General features: G+C 47.7%; 1 protein-coding gene across 1 annotated transcript in view; it reads right to left on the bottom strand.

The window, feature by feature from the left end:
• Positions 1-18,630, bottom strand: part of LOC144734834 (myocyte-specific enhancer factor 2C-like) — a 115,614-nt gene extending 96,984 nt beyond the window's left edge. Inside the window, exon 1 of the mRNA XM_078617234.1 lies at positions 18,085-18,630. The gene's annotated coding sequence lies outside the window, so the exon portion shown is untranslated. The remainder of the gene's footprint in view (positions 1-18,084) is intronic.
• Positions 18,631-19,548: the final 918 nt, after the last annotated feature.

The raw sequence follows: 19,548 nt of genomic DNA on the forward strand, positions 1-19,548 counted from the left end.
CTCGCAGCCAGCGATTAATCCCTCGTAAAACACGGGAACGTCGGCCCAACGTTTGGCCCAAAGGTTCCAACCACTTGTCAACTTCTGAACCGCGCGTGCCATGCGTCTAGCGGGTAAAGTATGTTCGAGTTTTGCGGTTTTTATTATTTTAACCAGGCGGGAATTCTCAAGACGCACAGATGTGGGTATCGTGTTGTAAGAGTGTGTCTGGGTCACCAACATCATTAGTGGTCGCCATCATATGAAGGTCGCATCTTTCTTTTTGGTTCTTTCGGTAAAGTCACGTAGAAGGGAAATAATAAAATAATAAAAGATAATAAAATAAGACAGCGTCTTTCCGACAGACCTGTTCTTCACCTGAGGACGGCTGCTTGCGTTGTGGCCGAAACGTCGTGAGAATTATTTTATTATGTTTTATTTTTATTATTTTATTTTTTCCCTTCTACGTAACGTTACCGAAAGAACCAAGAAGATGAATCACTGCAGCCACGAAAGCTTAAATCGAAATTTAAGGTCGCATCTGTTACAATTTCTCTGCCAATGTCCGTGTCACCGAAGCAATGTTTTACACTGCGCTTAATTGAGAACGGGGGAAGTCACAAAGTTAAGTAAAGCATAATTATTGTTTTTTTACCCTTTTATCTGGCAACAAAACTTACACCTTTTTTTACAAGGAGTCATGTTTGCATAGACCACAATACCTGCAGTCGTAATGCAAACAAAAAACATAACTCTGATAATGTATGCACTGTCCTTGAAGTTGTCAGTTTTGTTGCCACATAAAAGGGTAAAAAAAACAATTCTCATATTTTTTCTTCTGGCAAATGAGGTTCCAATGGTTTAAGTAAAGCAGTCAACAAACGTGAAAATACAACAAAGCTAAAACTTAAACAGAAATCTCGGAAAACATCTTGCAGGTAAAATAATCATCAGCAGCCAGGGTCGATCTACAGCTGGATGAAGGCCTCACCCCCCAAGTCAATGCCACCTCTCACGATCCCGCGATATAAATATTCAACCCGGCACCTGCATCCATGCTGGTTTCATCACTCCATCTCCTCGTGTCGACTTACTCTCCCGGGCGCGTTCCATCCCTTGGGCTGCCACTCAGTCATTAGTCTTGACCGTTGCCCGCACAATGCCCCCTCCTATCCGTGACGCGCCCTGCCTCGCCTGTGCACACTTAAACTCTCTTAACAGTTGGAAGGATTCATCTTCTTGGTTCTTTCGGTAAAGTCACGTAGAATGGAAGTAATAAAATAATAAAAATAAAACATAATAAAAGAATGATTTTATTTTTATAATTTTATTATTTCCATTCTACGTGACTTTACCGAAAGAACCAAGAAGATGAATCCCTGCAGTCACGAAAGCTTTAAGTTGGATGGATGTCGTGAACCCGCGCCTGTTGTCTCACCCACGTGCACCTCTTTCCGTCTCCCTGTGTATACCACCGAGGCATGCATCTCCTGCACGCTTCTTTGCTTTTTGTTCCAATATTTTGGTTCAGCGTCGCGTTACTGAACGCCGTGCACTGCAACACCAGGTTGCACGCTCCAAGAGGAAGATGAAAAAAAAACAGAATTTCCAAGTGGGAGATTGGGGGGTTGGGACGTCGTGAGTGGTGTGGCGGGGGGGGGGGCACGGGGTTGACGGGGGGCAATGGGAGGTGTGATGGGATACGCACTGATCAATCTTGTTTTTAAATCATAGACTTTCGATGATCGCACGAAAACTGCCATGCACTGCAATAAGTTACGCCGATGTCCGCTGCTCTGATGTTGTGTTGTCGGCCGCTTGGGATTCTGCCATCCCCGTGCGGTGTTTGCGAGGTATCTCTTAGTCTCGCAGACGAGCCTCATGTCTCTCTCTCTTTCTCTCTGGGTGCTCCAATTTCCTCCCACGTGCAAAAAAGCTAAAAATAGCAAACGACGAAAAATCCACGGCAGGGCCCTCCCGAAAGAGGGTCTTTAGATTCGGCAACGCTTCCCGTGACGGAGAAAGCGGATCAATGTCCCATTAAGGGCGATTGTGCCAGGCTAGGTGCACAACTGGAAAACGCATCAGAGGGCAGTTGTTCAAGGCGGGGCCGGGATTGAAATGGGTGAATAGAGCGACCACGAGCCGGGTAGGAGTGTTTTTGTAAAATAATGAAAAATTTAATTGCAACGTGTCTCAAGCAGACGCTAGTTAGCACGGGGCACTGACAAAGAAAAGTGTCCAACGAGGCATGGAGACGTACATGCTCGGAATTGCACGGCTGCAACGCAAGTTAGGACCTCCGATTAGCACGGTTGGCTACGTACGGTGCAAACAAAGTTCTACATACATACACACACACACATACGTGAAGACGACTTCATTACTGCTAGGAATGTAAGTGGGCTTTGAAAGGACACGTGACAGAAACAAAGGCGTGATGGCCGGTGGTCGAGACTAAACATGGAGTGTGGCAGCCAAGGTGGGAGGAGGTGCCCGGGGGTGGATTGTTACATCGGTGGACTGTGACAAGTGGCGACGGCTCGCGGGGAGGGCGATGCCTTCATCCAGCAGTGGAACGATCATGGCTGCTGACAATGATGAATGCAACGCACCGCACAAGTTTGCTTGGCATGTGTAGCGTTGCTCGGCGTTGCTGTATTGAGGGCAAGAACCAGCTGCTATGCCCGCTTCACTTGCCCCGAGGCCTCCCTCCAACTTTTGACGGAAGCACTCCACTTTATTTAGAAGAGAGGAGAGAGAAACCTGCAAATGAATCGAAACTTTATCGTTTTTGTTCGCAGCCCAGCCAGAATTCTCACAATGTCCGCTGCCACGGAGGTGATAATTGTATTTTTCACGGAGGCAGCTCGACTCAGCGGGCCATCTCTCGTGATGAGTAATATTTGGCAAGGGCCTCGCGAAACTCCAGCACTGTGTATTTTACCACCGCCAATATTACATTATTTTTTTTTCCTTCTTCCTTCTACTTTTCGCTGCTAGTTCTGTATTTTTTTTTATTCCGTAACTTCTAACTTTTTTTTCGCCGGTTTCGACAACGTCTCAAAGACGCTATTGTTACGTATCGAGACACGCCGTCTGAACCGATCCAGAGTTGAGTTCGTCTTGTTTTGGATCGATACTGTTGGATGTATGCACTACCGTTTGTGACTGATGGGTCGTAGAAGAAATACTTTTATTTATGTTTTTTTTTATCTGGATAGACTAATACACGAAGAAGACATTGTCTGGTGAACTATTTGAGTTATTTATATTCTCCACAATGACGCCAATGATTATATTCTAACATTTGGGTCAGCCCAAACGGTTTGATTTTCATAAACAAACAACTCAGTGGCCAGCGAGTTGAGAGGCTTGGGGAGGACACACGTCACAGCCAGAAGGGATAGTGACCGGTGGTCGACACTAATGAAGGATTGGCAGCCAAAGACAAGAGGGAGAAATGAAATCATCTCCTGTTGCAGATTATATAAGATGGGGTGGGGGGCGGAGGCCGACATCCAGCAGCGGATTGGTCATGGCTGACGATGACGATGAAATTTGGTGAAATGGTGAATTCCAAAAAAAACTAAAAAATATGTTCATGTAACTGTAGCCCTAAAGTAGATTTTTGTTCGACTATGTTGGTTTCTTCAGTTTTACCAATTAACTCGTTTCGTGGAAAATTACTAAATCGCCTTTGTGCTTCGCTCGGGTTTTAAGTGTTCCACACAGAGACCGCTGGAGGCCAGAACGACGCACGAGAGAGTGGGGTGCCTAGCACAGTGCCCGGCCGCCTTTGTCTCCCCAGTAGCACTAGGTCCTCGTTCTGAGGCTGAGTCGACCTAGGGGGAGGCCAGAACGACGCATACACGTGTTGTGTAACAGTACTTGCGCGCACAACCTTGATAACACGCGGTGTGCAACCAGCCAATGTCACAGTCATAAGTCATTTTCACAAAACGAGTGTTTACACACGTGTGAATAACGTACACCTGTGTGTGAATTCACGCCTGTTTCAATATGCACACGCGTCTTTATGGAAGTGCCAATGCACGCGTGCATGTATATCGGTGCATTTTTGTATACTGTGTACGGCGGAGCGGTGGTGCAGCGGTTAGTGCACTGCGCTACGAAACCCGCTCACGACCAACCAGCATCAGCGACGATTATCTGAAGCGGTCCTTGGCCCTCTCCTCGGTCGACTCAGCCTCAAAGAAAAAAATAGTTACTGTGCCTGGTGCGGTGTGTAAACATAGACCACTAGGGAGACAAAGGCGGCCGGGCGTGATGCTGGTCACCCCACCCTCTCGTATGCCGTGCCGGCTTCCATTGGTTCTAATCGCTAACAGCACTTGCCCCAACAGTCTGGTAAAGACTATACGGGGGATCTTTGTCTTTGTTCATACATACACAGCGGCTCGCGCACTGCGCTACGAATCCGGCCATCCGGGTTCAATCTCCGCTCTCAGCCAACATCGGTGGCTTGACATCTTAAACGGTGGCGGTTCTGTGCCTCCTCTAGATCGACTCAGCCTTAAATGTTAATATCTAGTGCAGTGTGACAAAGGCGACCGTGAATATGCTTGGCCACCGACTTTCTCGTGGGCCTTACTTTGCCTTGAATTGCTGATCGCTAACTCCCCTAGCCCCTCTATATGTACTCAACACAGTATGTGTATACGCACGTGTAGACGGCACATGTATGGGTGCCACGGTGGCGAAATGTTAACTACCTCTCCTGGTCTACAGGAGGTCGCGGGTTCGAGCCCGACCCTGACGCCTGCTGTGTATTTGTAGTTTGCGCGTCTCTCTCCCGCGTGGTCGCGTCGATTTTTCTCCGGGTCCTCCGGTTGTTTCCCTCCACATTTAGAATCAACATCGCAACGCGTTCAGAGTATGTGTCTGCTGCTATAAATGTCCACACGATGATAAGCCACTTCGTTGAGCTATCATTTATGGCCAGGTCGCTTCTGAACAAGAGCTACTATATAGCCCAGTGGGCCTTACCTGGTAAAATAAAAGAAAAAAGTGTTTTTATATAGTTTATTACGTGCGCGCACACACACATTACGTTATTTATTTGTGTCACTCTTCGCCAATGGGCCACGCCAACAGTGGCTGTTTTTTTTATACCCCCACCACCACCATTCGGACCCTTGTAGAAAGAAAATGTTTGATAAATTAGATGTTGATTCGTGTCCGAGACGTACCCATGCATTTACTGGCACTGCTGTGAAACTCTCCGCTCCTGCGTGCAACGTATACCACCCATGATTTATGTCCGTGCAAAAAAAAAATTCGCCACTCCCTTTCATATATTTGTTACATTTTAGAAATACTTTCCGACCGCAATTATTTTGAATGCTCGGATGAATATTCCAATTGTATTTATTTGTTATTTCAAATCGAACTGCACGCCGGCCGCTATACGCTGTCGTCATCATCATGCCGTGGTCAATCCACTCCTGGATGAAAGCCCTCTCTCCTCTCATGCGCAGGCCATCGCTACATCACTCGGTGCTGCGATGGAATAACTGCGAAGCCGAGTCGAACGGCTGGTCTCGCGTGTTGGTGGAGTAAAGTGCCAGTCCTCCCACCTCTTCCAAGACGTCTGGCCATCGTGGAAGAGTAGGCCAAATACTGTTACTCTCAAGAGGGGCCCTTTAGAGCGCCCTATATCGGATGTCCCTTACGATTGCGGTGGTTTGATCCAGACATTGCAGGGATGTGCCTTGCATTGACCAGCGTGGCGAAGTATGGCAAGATTATCCCCCACATTTCACGATTTAAAATTCAATAAGCTATCCTTTGTGATAGCCAGGTGGCTTTTAAAAAAGAGCCATACAACTCAGTGGGCCCTTACCTGGTCAAAACAAATAGTTTAAATAGTTTAGTTTGGCTACTTATAATGTCAATAACTCTCAATTGACATCATTCCTACATGATCTGCCCCAAAAGCAACCAACGGTGAATCATGATGTCGCTCGTGACGGCCTACCTATGAAGTCATCCGGAGTGCTATTGATCTATTGAAAATAAATTAACTGGTAAAAATAAAATAGTTTTCAATAGTTTAGTTTCACACTAGCGGATGCAGAGACCGGGCGAGGCACGGTTCCCTGCGGCCTTGCTGCTGTTTGCTACCCACGGCATCCGTTTCACTCGGCCCGTGTCCACACGAGGTCCCGGTATCATATTGGAGGTGTCCGCCGACGATGTTTAGTGATTCGTGCGTTCGTCGCTGCAAGCGTCTCAGCCGCACGGACCGGGCTCCTCGACTTGCCGTGGTGGGGATTGTCGACAACATCTATCTGAAAGTCCGATTCGCTCCTCGGTCACGAGGTGGTTCCCCGTTGAAGGCTTTCGCGACCAATATTCTCCATCACGAATGGGGTTTATTTTTTTTGGGGGGGTGGGTGGAGCTGGAGTGTTAGATCGTGTAAATATCATTGTGTCGTTAAACCCCGCCGCCACCCGACGCAGCCAATTGGATGGTTCCCCAGCTCTGCGGTGTGCAGCCTCTTTGCCGTGTGACCTGGTCGGGACACCTGCGCATGGAAAACCAACATTGCGCTGCATCTCGTCAACTCTCGATTAGTATCTGGGGTAAATCGAGCGCGAAATATAAAAAAAAACTACAACAGAGAACACTGAATAACGCAAATTTGGGACGACACAATGGCGGTGCTTAGCTATGTACCCGGTGGGATGTATTCGGTGTATGGGATGAGCCGTGTGATTGTATTAGCTTCTCTCAAGTAATCAGTCATCCTTGTTTGGTCACCCGAGTCACAAGCGAAGAGGCGGTTTATTAATAGCCACGGCGCACACGCGCGTCGAAGCCACGGACAAGCGCTGGAATAATACCGCCACGACCAGGGGATTCGTTTGTCACTCGGCGAGGTCTCCATTCCCGAACGCTGTTTGGGAGGAGTTGGGAGTATGGAATTACACTGGTCAACACACTTTTTCTGGCATAAGATATTCCAACGGGTTGAAGGCAATTTTGGCGATGCTGATTCCAAATCTGGCATCAGTTTTTGTCTATCACGTCAGGTTTTCGAGATATCAAATATTGCATTTTCAATAAAAACTGCGGAAGAAAAATATTAAATAAATGTGGATATCTGCATAAAATGATATTATAAACACACTATCCTAAAAAGACAGCAGCATAGTTTAACACTAAAGCAGTCATTGACTCGCAACAACTTGCAATCATAAGTGACAGAGTTAATTTCGGGAAAAATCAATGAAAATGGGGTATGCCGATAGCATACAAATGAGATGTGATAGAGCAAATCTGAGATCAGATTTGGAATCAGCACCCCGAAATTAGTCTAAAACAGCTGCAAAAGTCCAGGCCAGAAAAAAATGTTTTTTTGTTGTTTGACCACTGTTATCAACGTTCGGGCACCACCACTGGAGTGCACACAAGGTCAAGTCAGTTCATCTCGGGGTTAAGGTCCACGTGGGCCTTAAGGAGGTCATTTTCATAACAGTGACCCGGCCAGAACGGCCGATGCGATGGATGGTGGCGAGCGCGGTACACGCGGCGGCGTCGATCAAAAAGCTGGGCAATGTTGTTAACGTGACTAAGATATCACGATAATATAACAGCAAAAAGCTGTGTGCGATGGAAATCCGGTGAGCGATCCAAAAAAATTGCATTATACGTAACACTTGTTAGAGAAACTCACCTGAGCATTTCACATGGAAATTATAACAACCATAATTGCAATCAATAATCCCGTTTGACTGTACTCTCCTTATGTATTCATATAATCTTACGGACAGATTTATACGGGGGATATGCTTGCGGATAAGATTTCAATCAAAGGGAGAAACGCAACTTAGAAGCACGTGTAGTTTAAAAAAAACAACCATCCAATAGTATCGAATAGTAAAGATGCAAAGACTCTCTCTTGCCTCGTTCAATCTTGTGCCACACTGCCCCCGCCTGGCTATCTGCGGCATCCCATCCTCGCCTGGTTCGCCAACCTCGCCCCCCTTATAGCGCACAAAGGAATACAGGGTTGGAGTTGGGGGGGGTGAGGTGACTCTGTAAGTATTTCAGGGGGGCTTACGGCCGCGCGGCATGGATACTGTGCAGGAGCAATTTCGAAACAGCGACAAAAAAACACACACAAAACACGAATACACAACAATGCATAATAGAGGGGTTTTTGTTGGGTTAGATCGCGTAAATATGAATGTGTCGTTAAACCCGCCACCACCGGACACAGCAAAGTAGTAAGGTTTGTCACGTAAACATAACCTGGCCATTCGTTACTAGTTACAGCACACCGGTGTGTTGGAGTGTAAACCCACAACATTTACAATTCGAGTACGACGTTTCGCCAGTAATTACAACTAGCATCATCAGGCGACAGCCAGATTTGTGAAACGCACGCACGCCTGTCACAAACACACACGACTGTAGGTATTGTACGCTTATCAACTAGTTACTAACAAGTTTATATCGACCATGACGTCGGCACACGATGGCCCTACTCTTGAAAATAACGTCATGGGATCTTTAACATCCACTGCGAGTGGTGCAGTCGGCGCGTAGTGCAGTTGTTGTTGTTACGGCCAATACTGCAGACACCGCAGCATTAAACCAGGGCGACCGCTAGGTTCGAACCGTGAAAGTTCTGCTGCAATGTAAATCCGAATCTTTATTTATCCCTGGAAGAAATCCGATGAGCTATGAAGCTTTTTTTTTTACAGATGGGTGGGTTTAGAAAGCTACAACGACAAACACAAAACAATAAAAACAACGATAGGAGTGTAAAGTATAGGAACGATGACAACAAGCGGACCAAAGTGTTCCCACTAGGCCATGTCATCATCGCTGGGGGACTGTTGTCATCCAGAAAGAACCGTACAACATATAACGACGCAATGCCCCGGTCCACAAACACGACGGAGAGACAAACCACGGCAGTGGATGCGGTTGCCCGATGCACACACGGAAAAAATTAACCCGTAAAAACAAAGTTTTTCACTATAAATACTTTATATGCGTGTTCAATGGGCCACAACCCAGCCCACATTGGTCTTTGAAACGGGCGGCTAGAGTCCTCTCGTCCTCTGGCTTGAGCTGGCTGCCACCTATGGGTCAGATGATTGCCTGCCACCATTAAGCAATTGGTAATTAAATATTTTAAAAAAAAATCCTAAAAAGTGTAAAATTTTGGAAAAATTTTTTCACGAAAATTAATTGTCACGCACAACGAGTCTGTGTGCAAAATGTCAGCTCGATTGGATCACGGGAAGTGGGTTAAAAAACGACCGAAAGATTTGCACGGTCGTAAGCGCGCAAGCAAGCAAGCAAGTGAACTTAATATAAAGGATTTAAAAAATAAGAACTCTCCAGTCGTGTGCGACTGTGGTCATCCAGAACGGACCGTAACAACATGCCCGGCCCACAAGGACGAATGAGACATCACAGCAATAACGCTTCGCTACTGCTGCTGACGTGACCTTCCTGAATGTGAAACTGTAGTTGTTGATCCTACATCTACATCAGCCGTATGACAACCACAACAACAAGAAGACTGGCTGTTGTCTTTTTTTAAATCCTTTATATTAAGTTCGCTTGCTTGCTTGCTTAGGACCGTGCAAATCTTTCGGTCGTTTTTATCCCACTTCCCGTGATCCAATCGAGCTGACATTTTCCACGCAGACTCGTTGTGCGTGACAATTAATGTTCGTGAAAAAATTTTCCCAAAATTTTACACTTTTTAGGACAAAAATATTATATTTAATTACCAATTGCTTAATGCTGCCATGCAATCATCTGACCCATAGGTGGCAGCCATCTCAAGCCAGAGGACGAGAGGACTCTAGCCGCCACGCATATAAAGGATTTATAGTGAAAAACTTTGCTTTTACGGGTTATACTTGTATACTTCCATCGAGAAGCTCCTGGAGCCAGGCGGGATGAGCGCTCACCTCCGACGGAAACGCAAGCACGGGTGGGCACACAACAGACAAAGATCCCCCGTGTAACCTTTGACAGGCTGATGGGGCAAGTGCTGCGAGCGAGCAGCACCTATGAAGGCCGTCACGGCACACGAGTTGGTGGGTGGCCAGCGCCAAGCAAGCTCAGCCGACCGCCTTTGTCTCCCCCGGTACTGATTGTTGTTGCACACCGCACTAGGTACTCATTGAAGGCTGGGCTCGACCTAGAGGAGGCCCAGAGACAGGTTCGGATGTTCGTCAACGATATTCGGCTGTGTGCGAGTGGAGAATCGACCTCGGGTCCGCCGGGTTCGTACGAGCAGTGCGCTAACCGCTGCGCCACCGCTCCCCCTCCACCCCACAACGGGCGGGTGCAACATAATCGCGAGTTATTCTTTCGGTAAAGTCACGAAGAAATAAATTAATTTAAATACAATTAAATACTAATATTATTTTGTTCTTTCGGTAAAGTTAAATAGAAATAAATTAATTTAAATAAAATTAAATACTAACATTCTTTGGTTCTTTTGGTAAAGTTACGTAGAAATAAATAAATTTAAATAAAATTAAACAATAATATTCCTTGGTTCTTTCGGTAAAGTCACATAGAAATAAGTTAATATAATTTTTTTTTTATTTGGTTCTTTCGGTAAAGCCACGTAGAAAGCAATGACATTAAATAAGAATTTATTTCTACGTGAAAGAACCAAATAATAATTCCTGCAGTTACGAAAGCTTCGAGTCTCGTTTTAACGCGAGTGTTAAAGAAGCCACCTCCACCAAACCCATCGCCGCCTGTTGCTTTACGCACGCCACGTGTTGGTCACAGTGACACGCGGCGCCAATGTTGTCGTGCTTTCTATTTTATATTCTCTGTTGATGTACTCCCCGCTCGTTGGTCAGAGTGGCACGCGGTGCTAAATGTTGTTACGCTTTTATTTTATTTTGTCTTGTTGCTCGATCTTCCATAGGCTGCGACGGGAGGTCGCTCATTCTAGATTTGAAGCTTTCGTGACTGCAAGGATTCATATTCGTAGGTTTTTTCGGTAAAGTCACGTAGGTAAAAAATTTAAATTAATAAAAGTAAAATTAAAATAAAATAAAAATCACGACGTTTCGGAGGCAACACAAGCTTCCGTCTTCAGGTGGAACCGTCACAATACGATAGCTGTATCAAGTGACAGAAATTCCAAGAAAAAGTATTTGTATATATACTGGTAGGCCCTGGATATTATTTTTGTGAGGTTCGGTGCGGCTGAAGCACGCTGTTAGGAATGAGCCTTTGTTGTGTAAACTAGGTGCGGATGATGTAAAGGTGCGTGTAAAATGAACTGAGCCTCATTGTTATGTAGAGATGATGCGGCTGAAATCGCTGCCAGGAAATGAGTCTTTGTTGTGTAGAATGGTCGCTCATTCTCCTCTGCTGCCGCTCAAAGAGTCTCGCAACGCCGCTTTCTCCGAGGCCATCCGTGCTGTCGACGCCAGATATTCGTATCGCCCGGGGGGGGGGGTGTCGGCCAACCTGCGGCTCTTTAAAGGGACCTGCTTCGTGACGTCCATTTATTAAGGACTCGGTCACCGTCTCGTATCTACCACGTGGCATTGCGGCTCTTGAAATATTGAGAGTTGAGTTTTTTTTTAAAGCGCATTTTGACAAAAAAATGGCTCATCTTGTTATTTTTGTTTGGCGACCTCCTGGTTATATCCCAATTGGGATTCACTTTGGCGAGGAGGGGAGGGGGGCGCATTTGAGTGTTTTACAAGATGTGGCCGACATTGAAGAGCGTTATCACAACGGATGTCACGCAAAAAAACTGGTTACCTAATGATAGCACCGTACAAATAAATCAAGTGGCGTCGTCAATGAACGGATTTATGAATTTAAACTCTGCCACACCTTGGCACCGTCACGCAAGTGGGAGAGAGAGAGAGCGAGAGAGAGAGGGCGAGAGAGAGAGGGCGAGAGAGAGAGGGCGCGCGGTTTTAATAGCACCGAGAACGGCCCGTTCTTCCGACGGGGGCAGCCGCTGCAAATTTCGAACCATAACGGCTTGGGGGGGGGGGGGGGGTCACGTAAGTGTCCCCCCCCCCCCCCCACGCCCGGTGGTGTGACGAAACCCGCTCCACCGAATTAGCGCCGCTTGGCTAACGAACGGTGCGAAAGAAGTTCAGCATTGCATACACTTATGGCACCTCCAAATAGTCTCAGCAATATATGTAATCGATTCTGAGCCTTGAGATACGATGTCGAGCACTTCTCGATTTTTTTTCTTCTTCTTGGTTCTTTCGGTAAAGTCACGTAGAATGGAAATAATAAAATAATAAAAATAAAACATGATAAAATAATTCTCACGACGTTTCGGCCACAACGCAAGCAGCCGTCTTCAGGTGGAGAACAGGTCTGAGAATTATTTTATTATGTTTTATTTTTATTATTTTATTATTTCCATTCTACCTGACTTTACCGAAAAAACCAAGAAGATGAATCCCTGCAGTCACGAAAGCTTTAAATCGAAATTTTTTTCTTCTTTTTTTTTGGAATCTGTTAAAATGCTGGACTTAAAACCAGGCACGGATTAACAGGACCGGGATTCTGGATTCCAGATTCCGTTAAGTGATGGACGAGGCAGCTGTTGCATGCCCGGTGCGCATCGGAGGGAGGCGAGCGGTCCGGGTGCCCGGCATGAACGATTATCCGCTTCGGGATTAGCGAGACTCCCCGCGCCAGGTGTGTATGCAGCGCGGGTCCGTAGTAAATCTGAATATAACTCAATTAATTCGCTCTTCTCTTCAATTATAGATCTCATAGCCTCCCTGTGGAGGGTGTAGCTGCCGGATGTGGGGAGTGTGGAAAATCCGGAGCGGATCACATGGTATTCCCGTTCACTAGCACTCCCTAAATGTTGCCATACTGCGCGAGTGCGTACAACTAGAACGTACGCGCAAAGCCCTTTCGTCAAGCCACTGCTATATGAGGACCCATTAGAAGACTTGTGGGTTGACGGGCTTAAGTGCGGGTTGGTGACCGCGGGGAGCGCGAGCGTGTTACAGTCCAAATGATGCACTTCGCTACACCGCTGTCAGTAGCGGATAACACCACGGCAAGCCTATAACACCTGTTACGCACGGTGGTCTCCCATCCGAGGGCGATCCAGGTTCAACCCCGCTTAGCCGCGCATCAGAGGGGATACGATGCCGATAACTCCGCACAGATGGACTCAGGAATCTCGCGCCGTGCTGTTATCTCCTGGCCGCCTTTGTAGGGATGTCGTCAAACGCCACCACGACATTGAAAGCTAATCGATTGTCTCCTCTAATCGCTAACTGTCTTTCGGTCAATGACAGTTTGACTTCATTGATAAATACAAACTGATTTAGGGTGATTAGCCCAAGTCGTGGGCATAGCTGCATTAGCTATAGTTCTGGGTAAATGCTATCCCCTTAGCACTAGCTCTGAAAAGATGATTTTACGTTATTTAATATTCGTGAAAAGATCTTTCTTTAAAAAAAAAAATTCCTCCCATGGTGTTCTTTCGGGATCACGGGAAGGTCAGCTGCATATTGGCGTGAACAAAAACCGAGCCTCTTCCTAATTAGACTGAGACCTCTTTAATTGCCCGTGAACACTGCACACACACACACGCGCGCGCGCGCTGACGATCCATCATCCGACATTCAAATACCAAAAAAAAACCCGTCATGTAGATAAACGTACAGTTAAATCGTCTCTATCATACAATGAATGATTGTGATGATGGGATATGCATCGTGCACTGCGCGATGGAGCCGGCACGCTGAGTTCGATTCCCGGGCCACGGCTAGCATCAGTGATGCGTGATATCTGAAGCGGCTTTCACCAACTCGCGTGGTGAAGTATGACTTCAAACAACCTCCATGACTGGACAAGGTGTGGGAAGAGGCACTCAACCAGCAGTGAGTTGACAAAGGCCTGAAAATTACCGTTATTAAAATAATAATAATAATACAAGCGCTATGTATTGCATTTTTAAATACACGTATCATAAATATACTGCAGCGTGCGCAGTGTATTTGGTGAAAGGTTTCAGGAGACGTGGTCGGCGGTGATGGTGGTGGTGTCGGCTCACGTATGCGCAGGGATGAGAGATGGTGGGACACAGCGTGGGTATTGCAGAGGGAGGGATGCATTTACATCGGGGCCTGGGGGAGGGAGGGAGGGAGGGGGATTCTTCCCCTGACCGATGACCGAATAGAAATCTCCGAAATACCATTGCCGAGCAGCCACACGTGACCACACACACCTCGGCATTGTTCAATAATAGCGGTGAAAATAACAACAGCAATGCCCGAACCGACCAACTATACAGACCCCCCCCCCCTCCCCCCCACCTTGAAGTGACAGGCGAGTTGAGCGCCACGGTAAAATTATGAACACAGGTGTTTGTTGCCAGGTCGAAAATATCCCCCCTCTAGTACCCGATAAGTGCGGCTAAGATGCTTGCGGCGACGGGGCGAGCGATGGGCTCGAGGAACCCAGAGGGCGCGGAGTGCGGCGAAGAAGGGGGGGGGGGCACGGTGGAGGAGACAGCTTCTGGGCAGCAGATAACTTAAGAAGAGGAGAGTGAACCAGTAGGAATGTCTGCGTCAAATGAAACCACTTAAGGACCGATCCCGTCCAATCACAGACAGGCACAATCAGGAGGCTGCTGTTTCAAACAAAGCAAATGCTTTACAACAACAACTGCCATTCGCCACTAAGTGGTGGTGACGTCACCACGACGCTTGTGCCAGGCCAAGTGCACCTTGAGGCTACCACGTGATGTGTCGAACGCCCGCTGGCAGGAGGTCACGGGGCAGACCCAGCAGGTGCCACGGGTCGACTGACCGAGATGACCGAGATGACTGGTAGCACACGATGCCACAGCCACTTTGCACCAACCACCCATGCAACCACAACCACCACTGACACAAAACCACCGACTGGCACTCCGCACGGATTAGTTGGTGGTGGTACAGGCTGCTGTGATGAAGCTGCTATGGAGCTGCGACTGAGTTGCTCTGAAACCACGCTGAAGTCGCTCTCCGCGTGTAATTATCGAGTAATTGGCGAGTACTCCACTCTACCTTGTCTGACGCAGACCGGCCCTAGTCAGCAGTGGAGAGAACACGCGGGCACCACCCGTGCTAGCCTGGCACCCACGTGGCACCCACGTGGGAGGTGGGGGGGGGGTGTGTGGAGAGTTGCCACCTCGGAGGTACAAAAAACCGGGACATGTGCCAATCGCATAACCACTGTGGCTATCTTCACCACCGCAACTCACATCTGCCACCACCACTGCCGCACAGTAAGTTACCGACAATACATGAACCATACACGGACAATACACGGACAATACAAAGACAATACACAAACAATATACAAAAATACACAAACACTACACAATACACAAAAATACACAAAAAATACACAACCAATACACAAACAATATAAACAATACACAAACAAGACAATACACAAACAAAACACAGACAATGCACAAACTCGATGCCATCTCGTGGCCACCTCGCGGCCCAAACTTACAAATATATAAATATACAACATAGAGCGTCTGCATAACGTGTTCTCATAATAAAAGTTAAAAGTAACAAAAAAGACAAAGACCCCCCCCCCCCCAGTATAGCCTTTAACAGGCTTTGGGCAAGTGCTGTTAGGCGAGCACCACCTATGGAGGCCGCACACACTTGCTAAGTTGCAGGCTGTTGATTGTTGACTTAATGTGCGATTATGTGCTATGAGTAAGGACCATTGCCCAAAACGTCGCCTAATTTGTTTTATTCTTCGAATGCCGCCGTGGTATTGACGACTGTGTTGCATTTTGCTGTTGTTGTTTGTGCTGATGCACTACTACAAACGCAGCAGCAGCATCATCAAATATTATTTCGTACGTTATATTTAGAGAGTTTGGCGAATTTAGATGCGATTGTGAAGACGCGGTTGCGTCGTGCCGAGCGTAAATCTCGAACAGGGCAACCAGACACGTCATTTTACTTCTGAATTCGGTACAAAAAAATTGAAATAAAAAAAACCTCAACATTTCAAGAGAGCCACAATGTACAGTGGTGAATGAAGTCACGAATCAGTTCCTTAAAGAGCCATAGGCTGCCGACCTCCCTTCCTCCTGAAACTGAAAACAACACGGTGCGATGTCTTCAAAACTCGTGCGTAAAGAGGGTGGATGCTGTCACATTGGGATGTTTGGCCAATTCCACGTCTCAACGCGAGTTTCAGTTTGCTTCGCGATGGAGAAAATCAGAGGGTCGGGAGAAGCCCCATGAACTGTTCACCACACAAAGACAAAGATCCCCCGTGTAGCCTTAACAGCTTGTAGGGGCAAGACTGTTAGCGAGCACCTATGAAGGCCGGCACGGCACACGAGGGGGTGGGTGGCCAGCACCACGCCCGGCCGCCTTTGTCTCCCTAGTGGCGATGTTTTTACGCACCGCACCAGGTACTCATTTGAGGCTGAGTCGACCCAGGTGAGGCCCATAACCGGTTCAGATAATCGTCACTGGTGTCGGCCGTGAGCGGGAATTGAACCCGGGTCACCAGCTTCGTAGCACAGCGCGCTAACCACTACACCACCGCTCCCCACACGCACACACTGACACACACCCCGGCACAAACAACCCACTTGATGTACTGCCATCTGACTTCATTAACGGCTAAGCTCACTTACATAAACACGTTACAAACAGATATGAAAGCAACATTTTATCTCTTGAAGATCAGACGCGCTCAGTCGGCAAATGCACGCGGTTAAAGGCGCGGCCCTGCAAGTGCCCGCTCAGGCCACCGCCGTGCGGAAGGTGCCTTCACGTGAGGGCGCTCTAGCGCAGGGTGTTTGGCCTACTCTTCCACGCATTGAGCCAGACGTCTTTACCCCACCAGGGAACAACGCGTTTTCCCGCACCTCCGATCGTGCGCACGGCTGCCGACGGTACGGCGCGAAAGAAGTTCAACATGCTGGATGGAGTTTGCGAGGCAAGTGCGTCGCTAACCCTTCCACCACCACCACCACCACAGCAGCCATCCATCCCACCACTGTCACGGACTTTAGTCAAGAATCAAACGAGATGAGAGGATAAATGCGCGCGCACGCGTGAAATCCGCATCGACTCCCAACACGCGCTCGTCCACAGGAAGCGCTTCGTTGGCGGTGATGGAAGCGGAAGGGTGGTGGTAGCTGTCACGGCAAAACGCGTTTGTCCATGTACGACACGTAGAGTTATTTTTAAATCCTTTATATTAAGTTCACTTGCTTGCGCGCTTACGACCGTGCAAATCTTTCGGTCGTTTTTGAACCCACTTCCCGTGATCCAATCGAGCTGACATTTTGCACACAGACTCTTTACACTTTTTAGGAAAAAAAACCATTATATTTAATTACCAATTGCTTAATGGTGGCAGGCAATCATCTGACCCATAGGTGGCAGCCATCTCAAGCCAGAGGACGAGAGGACTCTAGCCGCCACGCATATAAAGGATTTATAGTGAAAAACTTTGTTTTTACGGGTTAATTTTTTAGCGCTGGTTTAACGTCTCAATGCTTTTGGGCAAAAAATAACCTTCCACTGAAGCGGTGCACTTTTACATCATCTACATTGACAACTCGTTTCTTTTGGAAGCGCTTTGTCTTTTTGAACGGGTTAGTTTGTTGTTCTTTCCGATGAGCACGGTTGGAATCGTACGGCGCGAAAGAAGTTCTCTATTTAAGGCCTCGTCACAGAGACGTTCTCTCTCTGTGTGCCTATGTGTGTTCTCTCTCTATGTATCTCTGTGATATCTGTCTGCTTATATGTCTGTCTATAGTTTTCTGGTTAGATTTTTGTTGCTATTTCATTTATACCTGATGACGATTGCTTGTGTTGCAATCGAAACGTCGTATGCTAGTATTTAATTTATTATTTTATCTTTATACGTGACTTTACCAAAAAAACCAAAGAGTAATTCCTGCAGTCACGAAAGCTCCAAATTAAGAATGTATACATACAGACAACTTTCAACCAAAACGTTTCATTTATATCGGGTCATCTTTACACGGTTATCGTGACCACTGCTCCCCCCGTCACGCCGGGGCTAACGAACTTACTCACCAGCTCGAGGAGGGCCTCTCTTTCTCTCTCTTGCCTTGTCGTCAGCCGTGCCAGTCGGGCGATTTTCTCTCGATCTCACACCAAAAGAAAATATCGCTCCTCTGTCTCTCTCTCTCTCTCTTCCTTTCTCCCTCCCTCCACACCAACCCACCTCCAACACCACCAACCCACCCACCCACCAACCCACCCACCCCCACCCACTACCACCCCAAAAAAAACAAAATCAAGAACAAATCTCTTCACCGTTTCCAACAAAAGTAAACTTTACGGGCAGAAGAAGAAGAAGCTGGAAAAAAAAGAAACGGGTGGGAAAAAAAATGCAGATGACTCAGAAAAAAAAGAAGAGATGAAACGACGCAGAAAGTAAATGTTTAGCAAATAAATTTCGACCAGCGGCTTTCTTATTTTTTGCGGTGTGTGTGTGTGGGTTAGAAGAAGAAAAAAAAACAAAAAAAAACCCTCTCCTGGATCTTCTTGGGGTTTTCAAAGCCAGACCAGCTGGCTTTTCCCAGGCGAAGCGTCCCGTAGGTCGTTGCACTGCAGACTAACCCACGCAGACTCAGGCGCTGCCAGTAGAGTTGCGAGGTTCTTTTTTTTACAATCCGTGTTGGGGAGGGACGAGGGAGGGAGGGAGTGGGGGAGGGAGGAAGGGGAGGAGAGGGAGGGGTAGTTAGAGGGGTGTACAGCCATGCGGCCTTTTTGGGAGGGGGTGATGGGGGGGGCTAAGGGGAGTTGTGGGGAAGAGGAGGGGGGGGGGCGAGATGGTTTGCGAGCGGGCACAGGCAGAAGAAGGTCACAAGAGTGGACAGTGGAACGATTGACTGCGGGTGACATTTCTGCAGTTGGGGTGGAGGCGGTGGGGGCGGTGGGTTTTAGGGGGGTGGGGGGAGGTTGGGTGGGCAGAGGGGCTGAAGAGGTGAGGGGTTGGCTGTGTGGCGATGGGAGAGCGAGCGAGCGGACCGCTGCTGTGGATGGAGTGTTGTGAACGTGGGTCCGTGTGTGTGTTGTTGTTGTTGTTGTTGGGGAGCGGTGGTGCAGCAGTTAGCGCGCTGCGCTACGAACCCGACGACCCGAGTTCGATTCCCGCTCACGGACAACAACACCAGGGAGGATTCTCTGTACCGGTGCTGGGACTCCCTTAGTTCGACTCAGCCTTCAAATGAGTAACCTGGTACGGTGTGTAGTCAACACCGCCACTCGGGAGGCAATATCGGCCGGGCGTGGTGCTGCCACCCCCCACCCCCTCGTGTGCCGTCACGGCCTTCATAGACGCTACTCGCTAACAGCACTTGCACAAAACGTCTGCGTTGAGCACTCACCGTCATCGTGTTTGATGGAGGATTACCACGTTGTCATTGATGGCTTAACCTCGGTGGAGCAGCTTTTGGCTGCATCAATGTGGGTGGCTCATATCTAAAACTCGCAGAGTATCCAGCGGACATTCATTGGACTTCCACCTTAACG

This window comes from Lampetra planeri, chromosome 53, assembly GCF_965212315.1.
Source record: "Lampetra planeri chromosome 53, kcLamPlan1.2.h2, whole genome shotgun sequence".
Lineage (NCBI taxonomy): Eukaryota > Metazoa > Chordata > Hyperoartia > Petromyzontiformes > Petromyzontidae > Lampetra > Lampetra planeri.